A 10,308-nucleotide genomic window follows, 5' to 3' on the forward strand; every position below is an offset into this window, starting at 1 on the left:
TTGAATTCACTCCTTAGTCTCTGGTGAACTGTACATAAGAATTTTACCAGCTCTCAGGATAGTGGTGCAGATAGATTTTTTTTAAATAGATTTTTTTTAAAATCAGGACTCTATGATATAAAATGAACATGTATTGAAGATTTCATTTGATTCATTAAATAATGATGAAACTGGAATAGAAGTTACAATTTGTTCAAAGGAAACCTCAAAGACCAGATAAATATATAAATATATAAGTCCACTGGTTATAAAATGAATTTTCTTTATAAGCGCAAAGTGGGCTTCTTCTACTATAGAAAATGAAAGTCAATTGAATCTCCACCGGACAGACTGTTGTTGAATGGGTACAGACAAGAATTATTTGCATGATCAGCTTTCTACAGCTTAAATCTACAGAGTTATGGGAGAGCTCAAAACAGTGACTGGCAGAAACCCCAGAGAAGCAAAGAACCCCAAAGAATACACTCTAAACATAGCTCTCTACGAAAAACACCTGGTAATCTTTTGCTCTATCTAAAAGTCTTCCACAATTTTCCTTTCAATAGACCTATCTCCAACCATTGATTTTCAAGGATTTCATCTCGTTGCAAAACAGGGAACAGATGGCTGCTTCAAAAAGGCTGTCTAGCTTTCCTTGGGGTAAACTTTCTTGCAAGATATTGATCACAGTAAACAAAAGAAGAACTGTACCGCACGGAGCTTACGGAACAGGTTGTCTTTTGCTTGCTTGCTCATAAGAGTTTGTTTAAAAAGAAGTTCCTGATGTGGCACAGTGGGTTAAGAATCCAACTATAGCAGCTCAGGTCACTGCAGAGGTGCAGGTTCAATCCCCAGCTCGGCACAGTGGGTCAAAGGATCTAGCAATGCTGCAGCTGTGGCGTAGGGCGAAGTTGCGGCTCAGATTCAATCCCTGGCCTGGGGGCTTCTATGTGCCGTGGATGTGACCATTTAAAAAAATTTTTTTTTGTTTAAAAATGTCCGTTGGAGTTCCCATCATGGCTCAGCTGTTAACAAACCCAACTAGTATCATGAAGATACAGGTTTGATCCCTGACCTTGCTCAGTGGGTTAAGGATCCAGTGTTGCCATGAGCTGAGGTGTAGGTCACAGACACAGCTTGGATCTGGTGTGGCTGTGGCTGTGGTGTAGGCTGGCAGCTGCAGCTCCAATTTGACCCCCTGCCTGGGAATGTCCATATGCCATAGGTGCAGCCCTAAACAGAAAAAAATAAAATGTCTGGATCTATGATAACATTTTTCAGAAGCTTGCTTTCATTACAACCTTGTAGCAGAGATGGGGGAGAAGAGTAGCCCTTACCAACCTCAAACATTTGGGGTAATTGCCTTTACATCAGAAACAACCCCAGAATTGTGCTTATCCAAATTAACTCAGGGAACTTCATGACAAGCAGAAATTAATATCAGAGTTGACCCTTGTCTATTCTTCCTTTGAGAGAGGGTTATTAATTCTGCTTACCGAGAGTGAGAAGTATCCGCTGTAAAAAATCTGGACTGACCTCTAAGGGATCCGTGCGGACCCAGCCTGGCTATTTACCCTCTGTTCCTAATTGTACTGTGGCATGGATGTGACCCACTCAACCTGAAGTAAGAGAACCCACGAGTTCCCATTGTGGCTCAGCGGAAATGACCCTGACTAGTATCCGTGAGGATGAGGATTTGATCCCTGGCCACGCTCAGTGGGTTAAGGATCCAGTGTGGCTGTGGCTGTGGCTGTGAGATAGGCCAGTGGCGGCCTATTCTGGGAACTTCCATATGCTGCTCTGCAGCCCTTAAAAAATAAAAAAGTAAGAGGAACCAGAAAACACAGTTTTTATTCTTTATTTATTCCCACCATGTCCCCTACCCACAGCCCCTAGACTCTATATCCTTATCACCGCCGCCTGTTAGCCAATGTCCCGAGGAGGTGGCAGGGGGCAGGGGGAGGGGCAGGAAAGACCCTCAGACGCATATCTCTGAGCCAGTATTTTGTGCTCTTTTTCAGGAAGACTGTCTCACTGGACTATAAGATATTTTGGCAGTAACGACGTCAAAATGTGAACACATAGGACGGGTGAGCAAGCTACGCTGGGCTTATCCAGCTTGGTGGCAGAAGAATTAGAATTTCCATACACCCCCCCAATGAACTCTCAAAGGCAGGCCCCAGTGAGAAGGTAAAACAAAGACTGCGACATATGGTTTATCTTTTCAGTAATTACATTTTCAAATGTAATCCTATACTCTTTTTCCCCTTAAATAAAGTCTTGTTTAAAACCAAATGTTTCTCTGTTAACACAGAGGAGGCAAATGAGAGTCCGTGCGCGGGTATTGAGATACGCGGTGGTTTCATGGTTTTGAAAAGTTTGAATTAACATGCTGTACTTGTGGCCTCCTGCAGAATGAGGCTGTGCAAAGGGAAAAGTGGTTAAGGATGCGGCTTGTGTCCTCCACATGGACAAGCTCTCTTTCAGGCCACACTCAACTGCAGAATCAGCACGATTTTTTTCTTTTCTTTTCTTTTTTTTTTTTTTTTCAGAGAGGACAGCGCAGCGTGCATTCTGCAACATTTAGCATATTTCTGAATTCCAAGTCCTACCTTTAGATCCTCCTCTTGAGTAAAAGGTTTCCACTGAGCTCTTTATAGCTTTCAAGTCTCTCCAGAGGGAAAACATGGATTTTTCTAGAAGCTTTAAACTAGCTAATAGGACCAATCCTATTCATGAATGATCACATTCCAAATATGTTTTCTGCTCTTCTGGTGACAAAATGAGGTTTCCACATCTTTCCCAATACCTAAGTTTTCTGTTGATCCGCCATGGACCATGTTACTCCTTCAGGGAGAAATAACCCTTATTTCTGCTGTGGTGACTGTACAGGACATTGGTGGGCACTAGGACAGGCCCGGGACACTAATCTGGAGCCTTGGAGGTGGGCTGCAACAGGCTGAGGAGTGGAAAGGCAGATGGCATTTAAAAGTCAAGAGAGGGAGTTCCCCTCGTGGCTCAGCAGGTTAAGAATCTGACCGGTACCCCTAAGGATGCAGGTTTGATTCCTGGCCTTGCTCAGTGAGTTAAGGATCTGGTGTTGCTATGAGCTGTGGTGTATGCTGGCAGCTATAGCTCTGATTCGACCCCTAGGCTGGGAACTACATAAAAACAAAATAAAAGTCAAGAGAGTATAGCCGACACTTTTCTCAGCCTCCATTCAGCCCTCTTTCCTGGTTCTATAGAGGTTAGTGAACTGAAATCAACATTTCCCAGACTCCTTAGCAACCAATGAATTAGGTTCTACATTTAGATGCGTGCATTAGTCTGAGATTTAGATAAGAATCCGTTTCCTATTTTCATGCCAAAGTCCTGCTGGCAAACCAGGTCACAGAGAAGTAACTCCTGAGAAGCCCTTTTGCTGGCATGTGCAGGAGGCCAGTGACGGATGTCAAGTCTTCTGGGTATCCAGAGGCAGTTACTATGGCAGCAGAAGGGACCACAGTGGTGTGGCAGCAGCCAGCCTCCTGGTGCCTAGGCCACAACCATGAACTAATTGGAATCACTTTCTGTCTGGAACATCCAGAGCCACTGTGCTGGCCTATACCACAGCCAAGTATCGCCAGATCCTTAACCAATGAGGAGGGCCAGGGATTGAACCCACATCCTCATGGATACTAGTCAGGTTTGTAACCACTGAGCCACAATGGGAACTCCCTGAGTCCCCACTTGTTATGCAGAGAGGTTCAGCTGTCCTGAGCAACTTCTCCCAAACTTGTATGTCCACACCTACACATATGTTGACTTTGGATGCCAATAGAAAAAGATCTAGATTAAGCAGTTAACTCAAAAATATAAAATCCAATAAAAACTACATCTGCAAAATAAATAAACAACATTTATAAATAAAACAGACCAGTCCTCGTCGGGAAAGGAAACACTCCTCAGCCTGGGTTCGTTCAGTCTAATGGTGTCAAAAAAAAAAAAAAAAAAAAAAGAGTGGAAATGGGATTAATTCAACAATTATCTCAGCAACTAAGAGGAAAAGAAATTAGTCAGTTAGGCTAGCGAGAACCATTTTCATCAGTGCAATAAAATAGCCTTGAAATAATGTCACTGAAAATAGCTCTGACTGTTTCTCCTTCAACCTCATTCATCTTTCTTTCTACTTATTCATTTATTCAAGTGAATAAATGTGAATCCTCTGTGTGCAGGGACTGTTTCAGACACTGTGGGTATAGCAGTGAGTCAAACATGGGCCCTGCCTTCATGGAGTAACATTCTGGTAGAAGAGAGAGATAATGAACCTGTAAACAGATGCATAAAATAAGGTCACGCAATGGTCAGCACTAGAAAGAAAACGAATCAGGTAATGGCACAGGGAGTAGCTGGGAGAGGTTGGGCCAGATTGCTGTGGTGGCCTCTCTAAAGAAGGCCCTACTGAGCCATGACCTTCTTGGTTAGCAAGGAAAAGGAATAGCAAAGAGAATTCCAAATGTGGGAAGAGCAGAGGGTGTGAGGAACAGCAAGGAGGCGGCTGGAAGGTGAGCAGAGGGAAGGAGGGAAGTGCTGAGAGCTGGTATCGGAGAAAGAAGCAGGCCCAGGTCACCAAGAGTCTTGGGAGTCTTGATAAGGGAAGGTGGGTTTTATCACCATCGGCACAATTACACTTCTAGCCGTTGGCTGAAATTTTTGGGGGGGAGAATCCGAAGTAGACCTACATAGTTCTGTCTCTTTTTTTCTTAATTAGCTGGCATGTGGAGCTTCGGTAATAATGTAGGACATCAGAATTCAATCGAAAGTTAAAAATATTAAAAACCCTAAGGCCCATGCCCACACTCACACACATCGAAGGGGCCCGGCCTTTGTCTTCAGGGTTTTACATGTAGGAGTGCCCATGGCATGTCATCAGGCACCTGCACGGCACATGGCCTTCTGCCTCTGCAAAATCCATTTCTTTTTTTTTTTTTTTTTTGTCTTTTTGCCATTTCTTGGGCCGCTCCCTCGGCATATGGAGGTTCCCAGGCTAGGGGTCGAATAGGAGCTGTACCTGCCAGCCTACGCCAGAGCCACAGCAACGCAGGATCCGAGCTGCTTCTACAACCTACACCACAGCTCATGGCAACGCCGGATCGTTAACCCACTGAGCAAGGGCAGGGATCGAACCTGCAACCTCATGGTTCCTAGTCGGATTCATTAACCACTGCACCATGACGGGAACTCCAAAATCCATTTCTATAAACAAGAAAACAAGTCCTTGCAATGCTATGCCCCAGGATCCCGATTTCAGGCCACAGCAGAAGGTAAGCACTTCGAAAACTGGGCTGCATCCTCTTTTAAAACCCAAAAGAGAACCACTCTGGACTTTTCTGTTTCACTGGGGCCTTGGGATGACTCTGAGGCAAGTGCACATGGTTTTGGGAAACTGGATTCCTTGTAGTCCCTAGAGACGGGGAGGAAGAGGCAACTGGGTGCCAGAAGAGTGAGCTGAAACAAATTACGCAGCGGGCCTGACAGAAATCCCACCATGTGACGAAATATTCGCTCTCTCTTAATTTATGAAAAGTTCTCCCTGGCATGTTCCACGCCCATCTCTCCTGGGGCTTCCCAGGCCATTTAAACTGCATCACTTAAGAATTAATTTTTTTTTCTACAGCCAAGAATATTAATACAGCACAGCAAAGACCATGGGTTCAGATGGACCCCTTCAGGAATTCTCTTCCTCCTTATTCCAATATGATGCTGAATAACACCCATCCACCCCAATTTTGAAATAGAATTGATTTTACCCACTTACCTAGAAGTTAAAGGTATACAGAGCGATGGCTAAAGATGAAATCTTTTCAGTAACCTCCTAAACAGAATAATGTCTAATCCCACAGTAAGAATACAGTTTTAAGTAATGTGGGAAAACCAACTGACTGTGGAATTGCAGCCCATCCCTTACTCCCTCTGGATCTCAGTTTGTCCACATATAAGAAACTAATTAAACAGGAGGAGGAAAAAAGCAATGTGAGCTAAAATGCTCATTAGGACATTAGCTATAATGGTAAAAAATTCGAAACAGTTTAACTTCCAAAATGCTAAAATCATAACAATTGTTTACTGGATTTCATTAATAATAAAAATGAGAATTCATGGATCATATTCCTTTATAAGACATTTGCAAGTACATTGCCTGATTTGCAAGCAGCCTAACCAAAAACAGACCAATTTGTGGTTTTTATTTACTTGTATTTCACAGATGAGGAAACCAAGGGCTCAGATAGGTTAAGTGATGTGTGTCGGGTTACACAGGTAGTGTGGGACAGAGCCAGAACCCAGACCCAGAGTTCGGATCCAGGCAGGCTTGGCTTAGAATTCTAGCTCTGTCATCTTCTGTTCTTCTGTATGCTGAAGGTTGTTTATCAGGATAGACCTCAGTTTTCTTCACAGCAAAACGGGGTGGTGGGTATTTTATATAATGCAGTATCTAGCATATTGTTGTTATAATAAATTAATAAATCCTACCTTTCTTTCCCTTCTTCTTGCACCTGTGGCATTAGGAAGTTCCCAGGTTAGGGGTCCAATTGGAGCTGCAGCTGCTGGCCTACACCACAGTCACAGCAATGCCAGGTCCTTAACCCACTGAGCGAGGCCAGGGATGGAACCCGCATCCTCATAGATACTAGTCGGATTCATTTCCACTGAGCCACAATGGGAGTTCCTCTTTCCCGTCCTTTAATTGGTCATCCTGCAGTCTCTCCATTAACCACTCCAGGCGACCTCTGCCATCACTGGCAGCAGTTACCAGGTAATTCTCTTCTCCTTATCTGCCCAGTCTAGGGCAATATATTTTCCAACAGGCCACCGACTTTATTAATACCACCCACGCCCAACAGATAGAGAGAAAACAATCCTTCCCTGGCCTCAGTGACCTCTAGTCCTGTTCTTTTGGGCCCTGACCTCTGTCGGAGTTTCTGCCAGCCTCTAAATCCATGGCACTGGCTGGCTCCTCGTTGAGTTCCCTGCTGTCAGGAAACAACGTGGAGATTTTCCTGTTTCTGCATGTTGAAGGCTCGCCAAGCAATCTGGCTTAAAGGATGAAGGAAGAGCAAATAAGCTAAGGTTAAAGAATAAATTACCCAGGAGAGACGTGTGAATGGATCTCCCTGGAGCTATCTATGTCCCCTCCTTCCAAGAGGTCGTAACACCCTAGAGGCCTTTCCCTTCTCTCTGCCGAGAAGATTTGCTTACACCAGAGAGCAAACATTTCTGTCCTTCTCCCAGGAGAGAATTAAAGACACCTGTATACCCACTGCTATAGAGGCGCCAAGATTCATCATTTCAGGGTTCAGCTCCTGTCCTAGTCACTCCCGCCCCTCCACACAGGCCTGCAATGGTGCTTTTATCACATGACCCTGAGGGGAAAGGGGGCATAAGTAAACAGATCCACCCCCCTCGAATGCAAACTTGTGCTTACTGTAAGGATAAAAATAAATACAGATAAATATAAAATAGTATCAGAGTTCCCACTGTGACACGGTGGGACTAGCAGCCTCTCTGCAGCAACGAGACGCAGGTTCCACCCCAGCCAGCCTGGCACAGTGGGTTAGGGATCTAGCACTGCTGCAGCTGGATCTGATCCCTGGCCCAGGAACTCCACATACTGTAGGACAGCCCCACCCCCACAAAAAAGAAGAAGAAAAGAAAAGAAAAAAAAAAATATATATATATATATAATATTATCTCCTTGGCTTGATTTCTCACCCATAGAAGCCTGAAAAATCTTTCGGCCTCCTTCCTGCTTGGTGGAACCTGGGTCATTCTAATTTACAGAGTCCCTGCACACAAGCGCGTAGGAAACATTAGACATCAGTTTCCACCCTAATCGGGTAGAATTAAATGGGAAAGAGAAATCTGCCTATCTCGAGCATCAGATTTATGATCCTCACTGAAACCCTAAATGCTATTTAGGGAGGATGGGAAAAATAGAAGTCAGAGGAAATGAAAAGGTGCAAGAGACCCACCCAATTCACCAGTTACTCTCAAATATACTATCATATTATCATATTAACTATTTCAACCTAAGAGACCACCCAGGTACTTTCTGGCCAGAGCAAATGAGCTCCCAATGAAATCATGGCCCCAGTGACAAAGAGGCTGGAAATGACACGAGAAGGGTATGGCTGGCCTTCCTCTACTTGCTTCTGCCAAGAGGTTGAGAGCAAAAAAAATCCTCCTCAACCCAGTGGCAATCAGAATCTTCAGGTTTTAGCAGCTTTTTTTTTTTTTTCCTCCTGCATGGTTGTTTTAGGGTGATCTTTGTAAGCCAAAACCCTCTTCCTTCAGAAGCACATAGGAAGTCAATCTCAACAGGGTGAGGTCAGAGACGTTAAAAAAAAAAAGAAAAATTATTATACTTTATTTACAATGTTCTGTCAATTTCTGCTGTATAGCAATGTGACCCAGTTTTATATTTATACACACACACACACACACACACACATTCTTTTTCTCATATTATCCGGCGTCATGTTCCACCACAAGTGACTAGATAGAGTCCCCTGTGCTCTACAGCAGGATCTCATTGCTTATCCACTCCAAACGCAACAGTTTGCATCTACTAACCCCAAACTCCCTCCAGTCCACCCACTCCCTCCCCCTCCTCCTTGGCAACCACAAGTCCATTCTCCATGTCCATGAGTTTGTTTCTTTCCTGTAGGTAGGTTCATTTGTGCCATATATTAGATTCCACATAGAAGTGATATCAGAGACTTTTAGAAGCCTCTCAAAGGGCCCTGGATCCAGGTCACCACAAGGTTGGCTGAGTTAAAACCCATGAGCCATATCAGCAAGAACAGCAATAAGCACAACTGGAGCCAAGCTGCAACCGATCACCGTCTCGTAGCTCTGATGAGTTCGAGTTTCCAAGCTCTGCCCTCAGGCTTTAGATTTCTGGGGCCCTTCAGAACAGGCCTTGGTTGTCCATTTGTATAAAGCCTAGAGAGGTCCTGCTACTCGGCCATATGACTGCTTTCTCGATCCAAAGCTCGCATCCCTTGCAATCCACCCTCTGGCCTCACCTCTTCCTGCTCTGTCCAATTAGGTCAGCATTTACCAAAAGAGAAAATTTGAAAAGCCTGGTTTCCTTTATTATCTCAAAGATAGATGGATTCTATGGCTTGAGACCAGTCATTCAACCCTTCCTAACTCTGTTCTTTTAAACCATACGTAGCCCCGCCTGGCTTGTCAGTGCACACCGTCCCCCATGCTTCCAGGGGTGGCATTGGATAAATTATAAAAACCTCGCTGGAAGTGTTAGTTTATCCAAAGCAGGCAAATTCCAACCTTGGAGAGGTTAATCCCATCCCCAAACAGCATAAAAATCCCGAGAAACTAAGTTTCAGAAGAATGGAATCTGACTCTAGCTAGATTGTTCTGCCCTAAACCCCAGCCAATGTCATGAGCCAAAGAAACCTTAATAATTAAATGCAGTTGGATAACACAGTGGCAAAACCCACTTCCTGAAGGATGGAAATCATATCTACGTCCCCTCCCCGCACCCATGGGTTTCCTCTTTGCATGATGGCATGAAAACTACCATGGCAAAGCTATTTCATCTGGTAATTGACCAGTACTAGAACATACTGGCTTCACAACTTTGCATTTTTTGAGGAGAATAGAAAAGATCAGTGCACTACCATTTTGAGATATTAACAGTACTGAAAATGTCCATAAATCTAATTTATTGGAAGAGGCTTTTGATGACTGGGATGATCCTCTTTGCCCGTGAAGTTCAGCAGTGCGGCTGCAGTGACAAAGGCGGGCTGTTTCTATTTTTTCTGATTCTGTTCTAGGTGTAGAGTTGGCTTCTGCTGGGGTCTGGTGATCTGGGAAACTGACCTCTTTGCCCTGGGACTGCAAAAGCACAGAAGCCTCTGGGTCCCACCCAGCTCCCTTTGAAGGAACATTGAGGCAGTTCTACTCTTTACTGGGGGAGAAATTATATGAACAGCTTACACCCAAATTACAAGGAGCATGGTCTCTGCTCTATCATGCACACATCTACAGACTCCTGCACCAGCTTCAGTGATTAGGGCAGCCTTGACTTTGAATTGGACCACGTCAACCAAGCTTATCTCATGCGCTTTTATCAATTTTGGACAATTGCGTTGTGTTCAAGCCCAGTGCAAGACTCTGTTATCGGCTTTTTTGTTTTGTTTTGTCTTTTTAGGACCACACCTGTGGCATATGGAGGTTCTCAGGCTGGGGTTAGAATCGGAGCTGTAGCCACTGGCCTACACCACAGCCACAGCAACACGGGTCCCAAGCCGCATCTGCGACCTA

At 44.4% G+C, this 10,308-nt stretch overlaps 1 long non-coding RNA gene across 1 annotated transcript in view; it reads right to left on the minus strand.

Annotated features, from left to right (window-relative positions):
* Nucleotides 1-6,531, minus strand: part of LOC110255627 — a 52,417-nt gene extending 45,886 nt beyond the window's left edge. The window contains exon 1 of the long non-coding RNA XR_002336184.1: nt 6,490-6,531. This is a non-coding gene — a long non-coding RNA (uncharacterized LOC110255627). The remainder of the gene's footprint in view (nt 1-6,489) is intronic.

Source organism: Sus scrofa, chromosome 10 (genome assembly GCF_000003025.6).
Source record: "Sus scrofa isolate TJ Tabasco breed Duroc chromosome 10, Sscrofa11.1, whole genome shotgun sequence".
Classification (NCBI taxonomy): domain Eukaryota; kingdom Metazoa; phylum Chordata; class Mammalia; order Artiodactyla; family Suidae; genus Sus; species Sus scrofa.